Source organism: Lithobates pipiens, unplaced genomic scaffold, assembly GCF_037356315.1.
Source record: "Lithobates pipiens isolate NorthernLeopardFrog02 unplaced genomic scaffold, aLitPip1_a1.2 Scaffold_1, whole genome shotgun sequence".
NCBI lineage: Eukaryota > Metazoa > Chordata > Amphibia > Anura > Ranidae > Lithobates > Lithobates pipiens.
Window position 1 is genome coordinate 86,187,798 of NW_027507685.1, and position 20,902 is coordinate 86,208,699.

General features: G+C 41.1%; 3 pseudogenes; 2 read left to right on the forward strand and 1 right to left on the reverse strand.

Moving 5' to 3' along the window:
• The first annotated feature begins 9,844 nt into the window (after nucleotides 1-9,844).
• Nucleotides 9,845-9,963, forward strand: LOC143989069 (5S ribosomal RNA; annotated as a pseudogene).
• Nucleotides 9,964-10,473: 510 nt separating this feature from the next.
• On the forward strand, nucleotides 10,474-10,592 carry LOC143989250 (5S ribosomal RNA; annotated as a pseudogene).
• A 2,930-nt stretch (nucleotides 10,593-13,522) lies between these two features.
• On the reverse strand, nucleotides 13,523-13,641 carry LOC143989139 (5S ribosomal RNA; annotated as a pseudogene).
• Nucleotides 13,642-20,902: the final 7,261 nt, after the last annotated feature.

The window sequence follows — 20,902 nt, forward strand, 5'->3', positions numbered from 1 at the left end:
CGCACTCAACAGTACAGGAAGGGTATACTAAAACAGCACAATTATGCTATAGCGCTTCCCAGATGTACACTGGGTTTAAAGCGCCATCCTACTTGGGTTGGTGGGTAGACAGGTCGGAGAGGGAGCCCCCGAATCCTAGTCTCCCCAGTCCCGGCAGTGGTAAATGTCACGTCTGATACCAGTATGCAAATAAAAGACAATCAGCAACATCATAGAACCAAAAAACAATAGTATAATCAAAACAGAGGTAGAGCATATAACTGTCAGCACTGAGGGGTCTCCTTAGCTCGCCCTAAACGTAGACATGCACGACGGAGCCCGTCACAACAGAAAAGGCATCACAGAATGGGATCCACCACCCCCTGTCCCATACCCCAAAAGTACATGCAGCCCCCGAACAAATACATTTCTCCCTTTGGCAGATTGTCCTCTCCTTAGGGGAAGGGGGGAAAAGGGGGGGAGGGGGAGGGAAAGGGGGGAGTGAAGGGGGGAAAGGAGGGAGGGGAGGGGAGGGGGAAAGGGGGAGGGAAGGGGGGGCAGCAAGGGAGAGGGGACAAACATGCGGAAATGTCAAGTCCTTTAGCGCACTCACACCAGCAACCACCCGGATGCCATAAATTTCAACTCCTCCCCTCCATGGTCACCACATCAAGATGAAAGAGGAGCAGCCCTGGTCGGTGCATGGAGAATCCGGCAGGCAAGGGGCTGGGGCCACCATCCCTCCATCCAACGAGAGACTTCACCCGAGCAGCAGTCCTGGGGCCCGCCAATTAGTGTCTCTCCTGCATCGCCATCGGAGGCTGAGTAGAGCATCCAGAGGGAGTCTGGGACCGCTCAAACAGTAAGGGGTAAATCCTTCAGGGGGGTCATGAGTCACACTGGAGGGAAGCAGTGTCTCGTACCAATAGGCTCAATAAATAAGTCATCCAGGGTGTCCCCGAAAGCTGCAGAAGGCAATGTCGGCAAAGAGTAGGTGGGCGCCAGAGGGGGGGGACGAGGGGCGCAACCAGGGGATGTCAAGCCCTTCCAGTACAGCACACTCGGTATCACTTAGACCCCCAAAGTGCAACTCCCCACTCTAAGGTCAAGACTCCAGAAGGGAAGATGAGCCGCCCTGGTCTGTACATGAAAGAACCTGCTGCCAAGGGGTTGGGACCATCACCCCTTCCTCCAATGGGAGATGCCACCGGCATGACAGCCCTGTGTCCTGTCAAGTGGTGCCCCTCCAACAATGTCGTTGGGGTATATGTGGAGCATCCAGGGGGAGGCCGGGACCACCCAAACAGTGAGGGGTAAAGCCTCCAAGGGGGACCAGTGTCAGACAGGAGGATAGCGGTGTGTTGTACAAGTTGGTTAATTAGACAAGTCATCCAGTGTGTTCCTATGAGCAGCGGAAGGAAAGGTCGGTAAGGATTATGAATGGGTGGGCGCCAGGGAGTGCATAAAACTGCCACCAGATGACCGGGGCAGAGAGGGCAAGGGGATGAAAGCCAGATCTGGTAGGTGGGGGCGGGGATGAAGAGTGTCCCTCATATTACTAACGTTGGCCATCCCTTGAAGCTGAGCACTCTGCATACCCAGGACGTTCTTCTGTATAATATAGCCTATCTGTATACATTAGCCTGTCTTTTGTACACATTAGTCTGTCTGTATCAACTAGCTGGTCCTCTGTATACACTAGTCCATCTGTATACACTAGTGTATACAGATAGGCTAGATTATACAGAAGAACGTCCTGGGTATGCAGAGATGGAGGCTAGGGTATACAGAGAGAGAGGCTAGAGTATGCATACTTGCTAGTGTATACAGATGGACTAGTGTATACAGAAGACCGGCTAGTTTATATAAAGAGGCTAATGTGTGGAAAAGAAAGGCTAGTGTATACAAATAGGCTAGATTATAGAGAAGAACATCTTGGGTATGCAGAGATGGAGGCTAGGGTATACACACAGAGAGGCTGGGTTACACAGAGAGGCTGGTGTATGCAGACTTGCTAGTGTATACAGACGGATTAGTGTTTACAGAGAGGCTTGGGTATACAGAGAGCTAAAGTATAAAGAGCAGCTAGTGTATACAAAAGACATCCAAGAGTATACAGAGAGACTCGTGTATGCAGAAGACCGGCTAGTTTATACAGAGAGGCTAAAGTGTACAAAACACAGGCTAGTGTATATAGATAGGCTAGATTATATAGAAGAACGTCCTGGGTATGCAGAGATGGAGGCTAGGGTATACAGAAAGAGAGACTGTTACACAGAGAGGCTAGAGTATGCAGACTTGCTAGTGTATACAGACGGACTAGTGTATACAGAAGACCAGCTAGTTTATACAGAGAGGCTAATGTGTACAAAAGACAGGCTAGTGTATACAGATAGGCTAGATTATACAGAAGAAGGTCCTGGTTATGCAAGAGATGGAGGCTAGGGTATGCAGAGAGAGAGGCTTGGTTACACAGACTTGCTAGTGTATACAGACGGACTAGTGTATACAGAGGACCGGCTAGTTTATACAGAGAGGCAAATGTGTACAAAAGACAGGCTAGTGTATACATATAGGCTAGTGTATACAGATAGGCTAGATTATACAGAAGAACGTCCTGGGTATGCAGAGATCCAGGCTAAGGTATACAGAGAGAGAGGCTAGAGTACGCATACTTGCTAGTGTATACAGACGGACTAGTGTATACAGAGGACCGGCTAGTTTATACAGAGAGGCTAATGTGTACAAAAGACAGGCTAGTGTATACAAATATGCTAGATTATAGAGAAGAACGTCCTGGTTATGCAGAGATGGAGGGTAGGGTATAAAGAGAGAGAGGCAGGGTTACACAGAGAGGCTAGTGTATGCAGACTTGCTAGTGTATACAGACGGACTAGTGTATACAGTAGACCAGCTAGTTTATACAGGGAGGCTAATGTCTACAGAAGACCAGCTAGTGTATACAGATAGGCTAGGTTATGGAGAAGAACGTCCTGGGTATGCAGAGATGGAGGCTAGGGTATACAGAGAGAGAGGTTGGGTTACAAAGAGAGGCTAGTGAATGCAGACTTGCTAGTGTATACAGAGAGTTTTGGGTATACAGAGAGATAATGTATAAAGAGATGCTAGTGTATACAAAAGACAACCAAGAGTAGACAGTGAGGCTCGTGTATACAGAAGACCGGCTACAGAGAGGCTAATTTGTACAAAAGACAGGATAGTGAATACAGATAGGCTAGATTATACAGAGGAAGGCATACGCAGAGATGGAGGCTAGGGAATCCAGAGAGAGACTGTGTTACACAGAGAGGCTAGAGTATGCAGAAGACTGGCTAGTTTATACAGAGAGGCTAATGAGTACAAAAAGGCAAGCTATTTTTTACAGATAGGCTTGTGTATACAGAAGAGAGGCTGGGACACCGAGACAATTGTAAAAAGAAGGCAGGCTAGTGTATATAGATTACGGGCACGTGTATACAGAAGACAGAGAGGCGAGTCTATATAGAGTGGCTGGTGTACACAGAGAAATTTATGTATACGGAAAGGCTAGCGTGTAAAGAAGACATGACTTTATTTTTTGCTAATGCAACTACTTCTGAAACATGTAAAGTTACAGTGCTTTTTTCATATTTTGGTGCTGTTAAAAAGTGGTGTGTTGTCAGTGGTGATATCAATGTGACAGTTAATGTGGAGAACTACAACTATACAAAATAGAGCAAAAGAGTGCTAAATTTATTTTGTTAAGTCATTGACTGATAGACGTTAAGTAATTGACCGTTATTGGTTTGGCAGTACATGGTTTATTTTGATGTAAGATAGTTTTATTCTCTACTTATGGCTGAGTTTTAGACGACTTTAATATTAGCATGATTCGTATTATTCATATTTATTATGCAGAGTGTAAGCGTTGCAGTGAGACGATATTGCTTTTGAAAGATGTGTATTATTATACATAGCATTGGTACCAGACCAATAGGACAATTTACATGGCTTAATATTGCAGAGCGTAATTTAACAGGAAAGAGATCCAAAGCGTTAGTTGCAATAGCTTCTAAAACTGAGAAATCATTGCATTACTCTAAATTTAAAGTTGTTCCGGTAGCACTGAGAAGACGATATTAGATGCGTGATCTACACATTTCGTTTTACTATTGCAGAGAGAAACCGGCTAAATGTTAATATCTTAATATGTGCTGCGTGTAAGGTAGAAATATGATGGTTTTGTGTGAGTTGGTTTACCAGGATTTAGAGATAGTAATCTGTTTATTCTAATAATAAATATAGCAAAATAACTCAAATTAATATTGAGACAGTATATACAGGTCGGGTTTAAGTGGAAATACACTAAATAACAGCAACGACGTGTGTAGGTTTTTATCAATCAGCCCAAATATAGCATAATGATGAGAAAGGATAATAACTGGCAGAGGATAACATGGCAAAAAGACAAACTGCATTATAAATCTGAATATGAATTAGAGATGAAATGTCAATCCCCATTGGTTACTTACAGGTATTACAGGTTAACAGGACTACGTACAGCAAAGTGTGAGCTAAGCAGCTAAATATTCTGCAATAGCAGAGATTAAGTATTGCAGTAGAAAAGCGTTAACTTCAAAATGACTGAGAAATAATTTCATTACTCTAAATGTAAAAGTTATCCCGGTAGCACTGAGTGAACTGATATTAGATGAGTGATCGTTGTAGTACAGATTCAGTTTTCTATAGCAGAGAGAGACTAGCTAAATGTGAGAAGAGCAATTAAACTGTTCACGGTAGCATTGCATTACTCTTAATATGTGCAGCGTGTAAAGAAGCAATAAGATGGTTTTGTATTATCCTAAAATTTGCAGTATACGTAATAAAAGTGAGTAGGTAACCTGGATTTAGACATAGCAAACTCTACAATCTAATTTAGCAAAATTAGAACGGATAATATTGAGACAGTATATACAAGTCGAGTTTAAGTGGAAATACACAAAATATCTAGCTTACCTTTACATTGTTCTTTAGAGCGTTGCAAAGTAATACCAAGGCAGAATGTCGGAATAGCAATTAGATGAGATGATTGCTGTAATCATGAAATATCAGCAACGACGTGTCTTTAAGGATGAGAAAGTATAATAACTGGCAAAGTATGACATGGCAAAGAGACAAATTGCATTAGAGATGTGAGATAGACATGAAATACCCATTGTTATTTACATGTAACCATTAATATATTTAACGCGAATAATACAGCAAAGTGTGAGCTAAGCAGCTAAAGGGTATACATTATTTAAGAGTAAATTGACGTAGCTTGAAAATTCCAACGTGTAAATCGTTCCATTAATTTTGTTACGCACGAAGACGGCTTACACTGACAGTTTTCCGTTTCCACTGGAAAGAGAATCCTAGCAAGAGATGGTGGCATTACTCTTAATGTGTATACATTAGCCTGGTTTTGTGTGAATTTTGCTTTAACGTAAAACTAGCTGTAGACATTATAACTATGGTTAGGTTTACAATGATTTAGAGATAGTTATCTGTATAATATAATAATAAGTATAGCAAAACAAATTAGGAAAATATTCAGGCAGTATATATAGGTCGAGATAAAGTGAATAAACAAAAGAGATCAAGGGAGAGTTGCAAAGTAATATGCTCATTAAGGCAGAAAGTCGGAATAGCAATGAGATTCGATGGTTGTAACATAAAATGAAATATGAGCATGGCTAAAATACAGAACAACAGTACATAATTTAAGAATACAGTATACTATAGTATAAATTACTTAAGATTAAATAGACTTAGCTTGAAAAAATCGTTGAGTAAATCGTGAGTAAATCGTACATTTATCAGCTTAGTTAACTTTGAGATTATGATTAATTTCACAGTTCCATTACGCGGCCCTTTTCCAATGATATAGTCATAATGGAATACCAGTAATTGCTATCAGTAAATGTTAAAATTGTAAGACGGTTCACGATTATGTGGAATTGATATGGATTTAAAAGCGGTACATTAATTCTCTGAAGCATATGGCAGAAAGACGGTTTACACTGCTTTTCTCACATTTTGCTGCGGTAAAAAGAAATGTTTTGTCACTGTGTTTTAACTATGACAGTTAAGGTGGAGAAAAAGAACTAATACAGAAAATAGAGTCAAAAAGTGGAAACGTTCATTTGCTTATGTCATGACAGCTGATACTGGTTGAGCAATAAGACTGTTTTATTAAGATGTAAACTAGTTTTTTTTTTCTCTACATATATGCTTTTCAGTGAGTTGTATAATATAGGCGACCAATAGGACATTTAAATGGCTTAATATTGCAGGGAGGAAGGATCGTTGTAAATCGGTAACAGATTGAAAGCTTAGCTTGAAAATGGCCGAGAAATAGCAGCGTTAGTCTACATTTAAAGGATATGCCGGTACGAATGAGAAAGCTTATATTAGACTAGTTGATCTTTGCATTACACAATTTGATTATGATTATATGATTATTATTAAGATCATAGTGCAGAGAGATACTCAGTTAATGTCAGAGATACTCGGTTAATGTCAGAAAAGCAATAAAACTGTTTACATCGTTAGCGAGCGATATGTGCAGCATGCCTGGTAGCAAATGGATGGTTTTGTGAACATTTTGCATTACCGTACAATTAGCGGTAGAACTCATCGAAGTGAATATATTTAACCGGATTTTGAGATAGTACACTCTATTTCTAATAAGAAATAAAACAAAATAAGTCAGGATGGTGTGTCAGGACTGTCACATACTCAATGTGACAGTTGATGTGGAGAATTACAAATATGCAAAATAGAGCAAAAGAGTACATGGTTTATTTTTTTTGCATGCTTGATGTGGATGATTAAAATCGTGTAGTGAGTGTAATCTATATATCTATAAGAATAAAAAAGCATAACATTGCAATGAGACAAACGCCATTAGAGATGTGAGCTAGATGAAAGGATGAAATGTTTTTGTATAGCCCAGATTGTCTTCTGTTATCACTTAGCCCACCCTCTAAATTCACTGGCCTCTCTATATACACCAGCATGTTTACACTAGCCGTTCTTCTGCATACAATAGTCTGTCTTTGATATACACTAGCCTATGTTCTGAATACACTAGCCCGTCTTCTGTCTTCTGTATACATTAGTCTCTTTGTATAAACTAGCATCTCTGTATACCCCAAACTGTCTTCTGTAAACACTTGTCTCTCTTTATAGCCTGTCTAGCCTTTCTTCTGTACACACTAGCTTCTCTGTATACACTAACCAGGCTTCTATATACAATAGCTTCACTCTATGCACTAGCCTCTCTGTATAATCTAGCCTCTCTATATACCCTAGATAGTGTTCTGCTACACTAGCCTCTCCGTAGAAGCCAGCCTTTATTTTGTATTCACTAGCCTTTCTTCTGTATGCTGTAGTCTTCTATATATACTAGCTTCTCTGTACACCCTTGCATCTCTGTAATACACTAAACCCTCTGTATACCACAGCCTGTCTTCTGTATACGCTAGACTGTAAAAACTAGCTAGAATACACCAGCCTGTCTTCTGTACCCACTAGAATCTCTGTATACACTACCCAGTCTTCTGTATACACTGTCAGCTTGGAGGTATACCCAAGCCTGTCTTCGGTATACACTAGTCTCTCTAAATGCACTGTCCTATCTGTATATACTCGACTCTCTCTATACACTAACCCCTCTATATACACTAACATCTTTGAATATACTAGCCTCTCTTTAAAGTAGCCTCTCTGTGTACCCTAGCCTCACTGTTTACTCTAGCATCTCTGTATACTCAAGCCTATCTGCATACACGAGTCTGTATTCTGTATTCACTAGCCTTTCTTCTGTATGCTGTAGTCTTCTATATATACTAGCTTCTCTGTACACCCTTGCATCTCTGTAAACACTGTGTAAACTAGCCAATCTTATGTATACACTCGCCAACTGTATACACTAGACTCTCTGAATACACTAAACCCTCTGTATACCACAGCCTGTCTTCTGTATACATTAGAATGTAAAAACTAGCTAGAATACACCAACCTGTCTTCTGTACCTACTAGACTCTCTGTATACACTACCCAGTCTTCTGTATACACTGTCAGCTTGGAGGTATACCCAAGCCTGTCTTCGGTATACACTAGTCTCTCTATATGCACTGTCCTATCTGTATATACTCGACTCTCTCTATACACTAACCTCTCTATATTCACTAACATCTTTGAATATACTAGCCTCTCTTTAAAGTAGCCTCTCTGTGTACCCCAGCCTCACTGTTTACTCTAGCATCTCTGTATACTCAAGCCTATCTGCATACACGAGTCGGTATTCTGTATTCACTAGCCTTTCTTCTGTATGCTGTAGTCTTCTATATATACTAGCTTCTCTGTACACCCTTGCATCTCTGTAAACACTGTAAACTAGCCAGTCTTATGTATACACTCGCCGACTGTATACACTAGACTCTCTGAATACACTAAACCCTCTGTATACCACAGCCTGTCTTCTGTATACACTAGACTGTAAAAACTAGCTAGAATACACCAGCCTGTCTTCTGTACCCACTAGACTCTCTGTATACACTACAAATTCTTCTGTATACACTGTCAGCTTTGATGTATACCCAAGCCTGTCTTCTGTGTACACTAGTTTCTCTGTATGCACTGTCCTTTCTGTATACACTAACATCTTTGTATATACTAGCCTCTCTTTAAACTAGCCTCTCTGTGTACTCCAGCCTCACTGTTTACTCTAGCATCTCTGTATACTCAAGCCTATCTACATACACGAGTCTGTATTCTGTATTCACTAGCCTTTCTTCTGTATGCTGTAGTCTTCTATAGATACCAGCTTCTCTGTACACCTTAGCACTGTAACAGTGCTAGGTTCCTGTATTACAGAAACAAAACACCAGCAATAAGGTGTATACTGTGCAGGAGGCACACAACACCCACTCTAACTTCTGCACTGCAGATGCATGTATTGCAAAAATTGAACACCAGTAATAAAGGATAGCTTCAGGTGTGTACTGTGCAGGAGGCACATAACACACACTGTAAAAGTGCTAGGTTCCCAAGCAGTAAAGACACTGTCCCTGCCTATCGTCCTCTTTCCCTGACCGCCGCAACACACTATACAAGGCCGCCGCAGTGGCGACCTTATATAGTGTGGGGTGTGTACTAAACCCCCCTGAGCTATAATTGGCCACAGGAATCCTGTGGTCAATTGTGGCTCTTCTCTCAGAGGATGTCACATTTGTTCTTATTATATAGAACTTATTATGCTCCTCGTAAACTTTTTCAATTTGGCCGAATGGCCGGACGCAAGTTGCCCCGGTGCGGGAACATGGGGGGAGACATGATGCACATGTTTTGGAGATGCCCGAAGTTGATCCGCTACTGGACGGAGGTGACAGGAACCATTGATCGGGTGTTTGGAACCTCCACCAGGATGAAGGCGAAGTATTGTCTCCTGGGATTAGTTGAAGGAGTTGGAAACCCGGGAAGCAGCCAGATGGCAGTTCTGAGATGCCTATTTCAGGCAAGGAAACTGATTGCCCAACCCTGCTTAGCCTCCAATGTTGGCAATGACTTGGTTTTTTTCACTTGTTTCCCAAGATGACCATGTTGGCGTTTCTCAAGATGGTTGAGAGTGCCCGAAGATATCGCCTATGGCCCCATCACCTTGAAAGTGCCTGATCTTGTCTGATCTCAGAGGCTAAGCAGGGTCTGTCCTGGATAGTACCTAATTACAGGTGCCATAGGAATCTTTTTATATTGTTGGCTTTGACCTGTTTTATTGCCTTGTTTCCCAAGGTGACCATCTTAGCATTTGTCAAGAGGGTTGAGAGTGCACAAAGAAATTGCCTACGGGCACAACACCCTGAAAGCACCCGATCTTGTCTGATCTCGGAGTCTAAGCAGTGTCGGGCCTGGTTAGTACCAGGATGGGAGAACGTCTGGGAATACCAGGTGTCATAGGCTTCTTTTTATGTTGTTGGCTTTGATCTTTTTTTTTTTCGCTTGTTTCTCTTGGCGTTTGTCAAGAGGGTTGGGCGTGTCTTGAAGAGAACGCTTACGGCCACATCACCCTGAAACACCCGATCTTGATTGGCTCTGATATCCATGCAATATGATCGTTTGTTTGTACTATTTGTATCACACATTCTGTGAAGTTGCCTTTGCACTGTATGTCGCATACTACTAAATAAATAAAAAATTCCCAAGGTGACCATCTTGGCATTTGTCAAGAGGGTTGAGAGTGCCCAAAAAGATCGCTTACAGCAGCATCACCCTGAAAGAGCCCTATCTCTTCTCTTCTCTGAGGCTAAGAAGGGTTGGGCCTAGTTAGTACCTGGATGGGAGATGGCGTTGGAATACCAGGTGCCATATTCTTCTTTTTATGTTGTTGACATTGACCTGTTTTTTTTCGCTTGTATCTCAAGGTGAGTATCTTGGCATTTGTCAAGAGGGTTGAGAATGCCCAAAGAGATTGCTTATGGGCACATAACCCTGAAAGCGCCCAATCTCCTCTGATCTCAGAAGCTAAACAGGGTTGGGCCTTGCTAGTACCTGGATTGGAGACCACCTGGGAATACTAGGTGCTGTAGGCTTCTTTTTATGTTGTTGGCGTTGACCTGTTTATTTTCGCTTGTTTCCCAAGGTGACCATCTTGGCGTTTAACAAGAGGGTTGAGAGTGCCCAAAGAGATCACTTACGGCCACATCACCCTGAAAGCGCCCAATCTTGTCTGATCTTGGAGGGTAAACAGTGTCGGGCATGGTTAGTACCTGGATGGGAGAACGTCTGGGAATACCAGGTGTCATAGGCCTCTTTTTTTTTTAAATTTTTTATTTATTTAGTAGTATGCGACATACAGTGCAAAGGCAACTTCACAGAATGTGTGATACAAATAGTTACAAACAAACGATCATATTGCATGGATATCAGAGCCAATGGTAAGAAGCCTGAGGAGAATAGCACGTGTGCAGCTTTGCGGTCATATCAAGATGAGATTAAAGCTCCATCTTGTTGGGATCCTCTACCACTTAAAATATTATTGATACTAGCCCTGCTACCCTCGAAGAGTTTAGATATCCATAGATAGGGGAGGTATTGTGTAGTAGTCAAATGGGGTCGGAACATACCATTTTCTTTTCCCTTTTTTGAGTTAAGAAGGGAAATAGTAGAACTGAAAGGAGGGAGAAGGGGAAAGAAAAGATTGGGGAAGGAAATGGCAGAAAGGGAAAAGAAGGGGTAAGGGGGGTGTCGTGGGTAGAGTGGATAGGGTGGGGTCCCCTCCCAGGGAGCAAGAGACGCTCTCGGCTCACCAGCTCATCAGCTGTCCAACGTTTGGAACAGCGATCTCCAACGATCACCATGAGATTACTATGTCTCGCGGAGGTATTCATCCGAAAAGCGAAACTGGGTCCAGTAGAACCATCTGTTCCCATGCTCCTCCGTTTTATCCCTCATTGTGGCAGTCAGGTCTTCCATTTGTTCAATATCATTTACCCTTGCGAACCACTGGGTCACCGTTGGAGCAGATTGCTGTTTCCACTGACTTGGGATGCAGACCCTAGCGGCATTGAGGAGATGTTTAAGTAAGGACTTATGATAACGCTTTCTCGACATAGGAGTTAGATTAAGAAGAACTGCTGCGGGATCATTGGCTAAGGAAATGTCTGTGAACTTGTGGATGAGTCTAAGGACAGGCTGCCAGAATGTTTGTAATTTAGGGCATTCCCAGAAAATGTGGAGAATGGTGCCAGCCTGTTGCTCACAGCGTCAGCAGCGGTCAGATTGACCGAGGAATATTTTGGCCAACACCACCGGTGTACGATACCAGCGTGTGATCAGCCTATATGAGATCTCCTGATATTTACTGCAGAGTGACGACTTATGGGTGAAAAAGAGTATTCTCTCCTTCTGTGGTTTGGAGAATGTAGTTTGTAAGTCCCTTTTCCATTTAGCTAGGAAGGGCGGATCCGTGGAGGATTGTGCGTCTGTCAGGATTTGGTAGGACCTAGAGAGGGAACCACGAATTGGACCATCATCCAGGCAAAGTTCCTCGAAGGGGTGGAATTGTCTGGAATTGAGAATGGGCGCTTTCAGGGTGATGGGGCCGTAGGTGATCTCTTCGGGCACTCTCAACCCTCTTGACAAATGCTAAGATGGTCACATTGGGAAACAAGTGAAAAGAAAAACAGGTCAAGGCCAACAACATAAAAAGAAGCCTACGGCACCTGTTATTCCCAGACGTTCTCCCATCCTGGTACTAACCCGTGTCGGTGTCTGCTTAGCCTCCGAGTTCAGACAAGATCGGGTGCTTTCAGAGTGATTGGGCCATAGGTGATCTCTTTGGGCACTCTCAACCCTCTTTTTAAACGCCGAGATGGTCACCCTGGGAAACAAGCGAAAATAAACAGGTCAACGCCAACAACATAAAAAGAAGCCTACGGCACCTCGTATTCACAGATGGTCTCCCATACAGGTATTAACCAGGCCGAACACTTTAAGGCCTCCGAGATCAGATGAGATTGTGTGCTTTCAGGGTGTTGTGCCCGTAGGCAATTTCTTTGTGCACTCTCAACCCTCTTGACAAATGCCAAGATGGTCACCTTGGGAAACAAGGGAAAAAAAACAGGTCAAAGCCAACAACATAAAAAGAATCCTACGGCATCCGGTATTCCCAGGCGATCTCCCAATCAAGACACTAACCAGGCCAGATCCTTCTATGTCACCTGGTCTTCCCAGGCAGTCTCCCATCCAGGTACTAACCAGGCCTGACGCTGCTAAGCCTCTGAAATCAGACGAGATCGGGTGCTTTCAGGGTGATGTGACCGTAAGCGTTCTCTTCAAGACACGCCCAACCCTCTTGACAAATGCCAAGATGGTCGCCTTGAGAAACAAGCGAAAAAAACAGTTCAAAGCCAACAACATAAAAAGAAGCCTACGGCATCTGGTATTCACAGATGGTCTCCCATACAGGTATTAACCAGGCCGTACACTGCTAGGCCTCCGAGATCAGATGAGATTGTGCGCTTTCAGGGTGATGTGGCCATAGGTGTTCTATTTAGACACTCTCAACCCTCTTGACAAATACCAAGATGGTTATCTTGGGAAACAAGTGAAAAAAACAGGTCAACGCCAACAACATAGACCCTGGCGGTTTCCCATCTGACCCAGAACCTGCTTAGCCTCTGAGATCGGGCGCTTTCAGGGTGATGTGACCTCAGGCGAACGCTTTGGGACATACTCAAAACTCTTGACTGATGCTAAAATGGTCACCTTGGGAAACAAGCGAAAGAAAAACAGGTCAAAGCCAACAATATAAAAAGATTCCTACGGCACCTTTAATTAGGTACTATCCAGGCCGGACCCTGCTTAGCCTCTGAGATCAGATGAGATCGGGCGCTTTCAGGGGGATGTGGCCGTAGGAGATTTCTTTGGGCTCTCTCAGCCCTCTTGACAAATGCCAAGATGATCACCTTGGGAAACAAGCGAAAAAAAAAACCATGTCAACGCCAACAACATAAAAAGAATCCTACGGCACCTGGTATTCCCAGTTGGTCTCCCATCCAGTTACTAATCAGGCCCGACAATGCTTAGCCTCCGAGATCAGACAAGATCAGGCACTTTCAAGGTGATGGGGCCATAGGCGATCTCTTCGGGCACTCTCAACCATCTTGACAAACGCCAACATGGTAATCTTGGGAAACAAGCGAAAAAAAACAAGTCATTGCCAACATTGGAGGCCTAAGCAGGGTTGGGCAATTAGTTTCCTTGCCCGAAATAGGCATCTCAGAACTGCCATCTGGCTACTTCCCGGGTTTCCAACTCCTTCAACTAATCCCAGGAGACAATACTTCGCCTCCATCCTGGTGGAGGTTTCAAACACCCGATCAATGGTTCCTGTCACCTCTGTCCAGTAGCAGATCAACTTCGGGCATCTCCAAAATCTGTGCATCATGTCTCCCCCCATGTTCCCGCACCGGGGGCAACTTGCGTCCGGCCGTTCGGCCAAACTGAAAAAGTTTACGAGGAGCATAATAGGTTCTATATAATAAGAACATCCTCTGTGAGGAGAGCCACAATTCACCACAGGCAGGATTCCTGTGGCCAATTATAGCTCAGGGGGGTTTAGTACACACCCCACACGGTATAAGGATGCCAGCGCGGCGGCCTTGTATAGTGTGTTGCGGTGGTCAGGGAAAGAGGACGATAGGCAGGGACAGTGTCTTTACTGCTTGGGAACCTGGCACTGTTACAGTGGGTGTTATGTGCCTCCTGCACAGTACACACCTGAAGCTACCCTTTATTACTGGTGTTCAATTTCTGCAATACATGCATCTGCAGTGCAGAAGTTAGAGTGGGTGTTGTGTGCCTCCTGCACAGTATACACCTTATTGCTGGTGTTCTGTTTCTGTAATACAGGAACCTAGAACTGTTACAGTGCTAGGGTGTACAGAGAAGCTGGAATATATAGAAGACTACAGAATACAGAAGAAAGGCTAGTGAATACAGAATACAGACTCGTGTATGTAGATAGGCTTGAGTATACAGAGATGCTAGAGTAAACAGTGAGGCTGGGGTACACAGAGAGGCTAGTTTAAAGAGAGGCTAGTATATACAAAGATGTTAGTGTATGTAGAGAGGTTAGTGTATAGAGAGAGTCGAGTGTATACAGAAAGGACAGTGCATATAGAGAAGCTAGTGTATACAGAAGACAGGCTTGGGTATACATCAAAGCTGACATTCTATACAGAAGACTGGGTAGTGTATACAAAGAGTCTAGTGGGTACAGAAGACAGGCTGGTGTTTACTAGCTAGTTTTTACAGTCTAGTGTATACAGAAGACAGGCTGTGGTATACAGAGAGTTTAGTGTATTCAGAGAGTCTAGTGTATACAGTTGGCGAGTGTATACATAAGACTGGCTAGTTTACACAGTGTTTACAGAGATACAAGGGTGTACAGAGAAGCTGGTATATATAGAAGACTACAGCATACAGAAGAAAGGCTAGTGAATACAGAATACAGACTCGTGTATGCAGATAGGCTTGAGTATACAGAGATGCTAGAGTAAACAATGAGGCTGGGGTACACAGAGAGGCTAGCTTAAAGAGAAGCTAATATATACAAAGATGTTAGTGTATATAGAGAGGTTAGTGTATAGAGAGAGTCGAGTGTATACAGTTTGGAAAGTGCATATAGAGAGACTAGTGTATACAGAAGACAGGCTTGGGTATACATCCAAGCTGACAGTGTATACAGAAGACTGGGTAGTGTATACAGAGATTCTAGTGGGTACAGAAGACAGGCTGGTGTATTCTAGCTAGTTTTTACAGTCTAGCGTATACAGAAGACAGGCTGTGGTATACAGAGGGTTTAGTGTATTACAGAGATGCAAGGGTGTACAGAGAAGCTAGTATATATAGAAGACTACAGCATACAGAAGAAAGGCTAGTGAATACAAAATAAAGGCTGGCTTCTACGGAGAGGCTAGTGTAGCAGAACACTATCTAGGGTATATAGAGAGGCTAGATTATACAGAGAGGCTAGTGCATAGAGTGAAGCTATTGTATATAGAAGCCTGGTTAGTGTATACAGAGAAGCTAGTGTGTACAGAAGAAAGGCTAGACAGGCTATAAAGAGAGACACGTTTTTACAGAAGACAGTTTGGGGTATACAGAGATGCTAGTTTATACAGAGAGACTAAGGTATACAGAAGACAGGCTAGGGCATACAGAAGACAGAAGACGGGCTAGTGTATTCAGAACATAGGCTAGAGTATATCGAAGACAGGCTATTGTATGCAGAAGATCGGCTAGTGTAAACATGCTGGTGTATATAGAGAAGCTAGTGAATTTAGAGGGTAGGCTAAGTGATAACAGAAGACAATCTGGGCTATACAGAGACATTTCATCATTTCATCTAGCTCACATCTCTAATGGAGTTTGTCTCATTGCCATGTTATGCCTTTTCATTCTTATGCTAAATATAGATCACTACACGATTTTAATCATCCACATCAAGCATGCAATAAAACTATCATACATATAAATAAACCATGTACTCTTTTGCTCTATTTTGCATATTTGTAATTCTCCACATCAACTGTCACATTGAGTATGTGACAGTCCTGACACACCATCCTGACTTATTTTTCTTTATTTCTTATTAGAAATAGAGAGTACTATCTCAAAATCCGTTTACATCTATTCACTTCGATGAGTTCTACCGCTAATTGTACGGTAATGCAAAATGTTCACAAAACCATCCATTTGCTACCAGACATGCTGCACATACTAAGAGTAATGTAACTATCGCTCGCTAGCGATATAAACAGTTTTATTGCTTTTCTGACATTAACCGAGTATCTCTGACATTAACTGAGTATCTCTCTGCACTATGATCTTAATAATAATAATAATAATAGTCTAATATAAGCTTTCTCATTGGTACCGGCATATCCTTTATATTTAGACTAACTATTTCTCGGCCATTTTCAAGCTAAGCTTTCAATCTCTTACCTTAAAACAGCGATACTTCCTCCCTACAATATTAAGCCATTTAAATGTCCTATTGGTCGCCTACAACTCTCTGAAAAGCCTATATGTAGAGAATAAAACTAGTCTTAAATCTTAATAAAACAGTTTTATTGCTCAACCAGTATCAGCTCTCATGACAAATAAACGTTTCCACTGTTTGACTCTATTTTCTGTATTACTTCTTTTTCTCCACCTTAACTGTCGCAGTTAAAACACAGTGACAAAACATTTCTTTTTACCGCAGCAAAATGTGAGAAAAGCAGTGTAAGCCGTCTTTCTGCCATATGCTTCAGAAAATTAATGTACCGCTTTTAAATCCATATCAATTCCACATAACCGTGAACCGTCTTACAATTTTAATATTTACTGATAGCAATTACTGATATTAAATTATGACAATTATGGAAAAGGACCGCGTAATGGAACTGTGAAATTAATAATAATCTCAGCGTTAATTTAGCTGATAAATTTACGATTTACTCAACGATTTACTCAACGATTTAAACTTAGATTTTTTTCATTCTAAGTCTATTTAATCTTAAATAATTTATACTATATTCTACTGTACTCTTAAATTATGTACTGTTGTTCTGTATTTTAGCCGTTCTCATATTTCGTTTTATGTTGCAACCATCGAATCTCATTGCTATTCCGACATTCTGCCTTAATGAGGATATTACTTTGCAACTATCCCTTGATCCCTTTTGTGTATTCACTTTATCTCGACCTATATATACTGCCTCAATATTTTCCTAATTTGTTTTGCTATACTTATTATTATTATATTATAGAGATTACTAACTCTAAATCATTGTAAACCTAACCATAGTTATAATGTCTACAGCTAATTTTACGTTAAAGCAAAATTCACACAAAACCATCTTTTTAAAACCTTTACACATTAAGAGTAATGCAACCATCTCTCGCTACCTGTATGCAATAGGATTCTCTTTCCAGTGGAAACGGAAAACAGTCAGCGTAAGCCGTCTTCGTGCGCAACAAAATTAATGGAACGATTTACACTTTGGAATTTGCAAGCTACGTCAATTTACTCTTAAATAATGTACCTTTGCATTTATCCCTTGACTTTGCAACTATCCCTTGATCCCTTTTGTGTAGTCACTATATCTCGACCTATACATACTGCCTCAAAATTTTCCTAATTTGTTTTGCTATACTTATTATTATTATTTTATAGAGATTACTATCTCTAAATCATTGTAACAAGTTATAATGTCTACAGATAATTTTACGTTAAAGCAAAAGTCACACAAAACCATCTTTTTAAAACCTTTTACACACTGCACATTAGGAGTAATGCAACCATCTCTCGCTACCTCTATGCAATAGGATTCTCTTTCTGACTCTATTTTGTGTATTACTTCTTCTCCACATTAACTGTCACACTGATAACCATTTGTAACACATAACACTTGCAACACATTTTTTAACAGCAGCAAAATGTGAGAAAAGCAGTTGGACGGTTTACTTGATTGAGAAGCTTAGCAATACAGGTTGATTACATTAATAACACATAATGCAACTACATTCACATCATGCATACATCCTAATGAAAGCTGTCTATCACTATTAATGTTCATGGTTACTGATACATTATGCCGATAACCAGTGGAAACGGAAAACAGTCAGTGTAAGCCGTCTTCGTGCGTAACACTTTGCTGTATGTAGCCGCGTTTACATGTAAGTAACCAATGGGGATTGACATTTCATGTCCATCTCACATCTGTAATGCAATTTGTCTCTTTGCCATGTCATACTTTGCCAGTTATTATACTTACTCATCCGATAGAAACCTGGTCGTTGCTGATATTTCATGATCATCTCATCTAATTGCTATTCCGACATTCTGCCTTGGTATTACTTTGCAACGCTCTTTGAACAATGTAAAGGTAAGCTAGATATTTTGTGTATTTCCACTTAAACTCGACCAATATATACTGTCTCAATATTATCCTTTCTAATTTTGCTAAATTAGATTATAGAGTTTGCTATGTCTAAATCTAGGTTACCTTTATTACGTATACTGCTAATTTTAGGATAATACAAAACCATCTTGCCATTGCCATACTTTGCCAGTTATTATACTTATTCATCCTTAAAGACACGTAAGGATCCTGAAAAACGATAGAAACCTAGTCACGTCGTTGCTGATATTTCATGATTACAGCAATCATCTCATCTGATATTCCGACATTCTGCTTTGGTATTACTTTGTAACGCTCTATTGAACAATGTAAAGGTAAGCTAGATATTTTGTGTATTTCCACTTAAACTCGACTTTTATATACTGTCTCCGTTATCTGTTATCCGTTCTAATTTTTGCTAAATTAGATTGTAGAGTTTGCTATGTCTAAATCCAGGTTACCTACTGACCTTTATGACGTATACTGCTAATTTTAGGGTAATACAAAACCATCTTATTGCTTCTTTGCACGCTGCACATATTAAGAGTAATGCAATGCTACCGTGAACAGTTTAATTGCTCGTCTCACATTTAGCTGGTATCTCTCTGCTATGGGAAACTGAATTTGTACTACAACGATCACTCATCTAATATCAGTCCACTCAGTGCTACCGGGATAACTTTTACATTTAGAGTACTGAAATGATTTCTCAGTCATTTTGGAGCTACTGCAACTAAAGCTTCCGATCTCATTTCGACTGCAATACTTAATCTCTGCTATTGCAGAATATTTAGCTGCTTAGCTCACACTTTGCTGTACGTAGCCGTGGGGATTGGCATTTCATCTCTAATTCATATTCACATTTCTAATGCAGTTTGTCTTTTTGCCATGTCATCCTCTGTTAGTTAATATGCTTTCTCATCCTTGTGCTATATTTGGGGTATATTCACTACATGATTAAAGACACGTAATGAACCTGATTGATAAAAACCTACACACGTCGTTGCTGTTATTTCGTGTATTTCCACTTAAACCCGACCTGTATATACTGTCTCAATATTAATTTTAGAGTTATTTTGCTATATTTATTATTAGTATAAACAGATTACTATCTCTAAATCCTGGTAAACCAGCTCACACTAAATCATCTCATTTCTACCTTACACGCAGCACATATTAACATATTAACATTTAGCCGGTATCTCTCTGCAATAGTAAACGAAATGTGTAGATCACTCATCTAATATCGTCTTTTCAGTGCTACCGGAACAACTTTTAAATATAGAGTAATGCAACGATTTCTCAGTTTTATGAAGCTACTGCAACTAACGCTTTGGATCTCTTTCCTGATAAATTACGCTCTGCAATATTAAGCCATGTAAATTGTCCTATTGGTCTGCTAACAATGCTATGTATAATAATACAAATCTTTCAAAAGCAATATCGTCTCACTGCAATACTTTCACTCTGCATAATATATATGAATAATGCGAATAATGATAATAATGCTAATAATAAAGTCGTCTAAAACTCGGCTATAAGTAGAGAATAAAACTATCTTACATCAAAATAAACCATGTACTGCCAAACCATTAACGGCCAATTACTTAACGTCTATCAGTCAATGACTTAACAAAATAAACTTAGCACTCTTTTGCTCTATTTTGTATAGTTGTAGTTCTCCACATTAACTGTCACATTGATATCACCACTGACAACACACCACTTTTTAACAGCACTAAAATATGAAAAAAGCACTTTACATGTTCCAGAAGTAGTTGCATTAGCAAAAAATAAAGTCCTGTCTTCTTTACACGCTAGCTTTTCTGTATACATTAATCTCTCTGTGTACACCAGCCACTCTATATAGACTAGCCTCTCTGTCTTCTGTATACACGTGCCCGTAATCTATATACACTAGCATGCCTTCTTTTTACAATAGTCTCGGTGTCCCAGCCTCTCTGCATACACTAGCCTCACTGAATTCCCCAGACTGTCTTCTGTATACACTAGCCTATCTGTAAAAAAATTACTCTAGCCTCTCTGTGTAACACAGTCTCTCTATGGATTCCCTAGCCTCCATCTCTGCATACCCAGGACCTTCCTCTGTATAATCTAGCCTATCTGTATACACTAGCCTGTCTTTTGTACAAATTAGCTTCTCTGTAGCCGGTCTTCTGTATACACGAGCCTCACTGTCTACTCTTGGTTGTCTTTTGTATACACTAGCATCTCTTTATACATTAGCTCTCTGTATACCCAAGCCTCTCTGTATACACTAGTCCACCGGTATACACTAGCAAGTCTGCATACACTAGCCTCTCTTTGTAACCCAACTTCTCTCTCTGTATACCTTAGCCTCCATCTCTGCATACCCAGGACGTTCTTCTCTATAATCTAGCCTATGTGTATACACTAGCCGGTCTTCTGTAGACATTAGCCTCCCT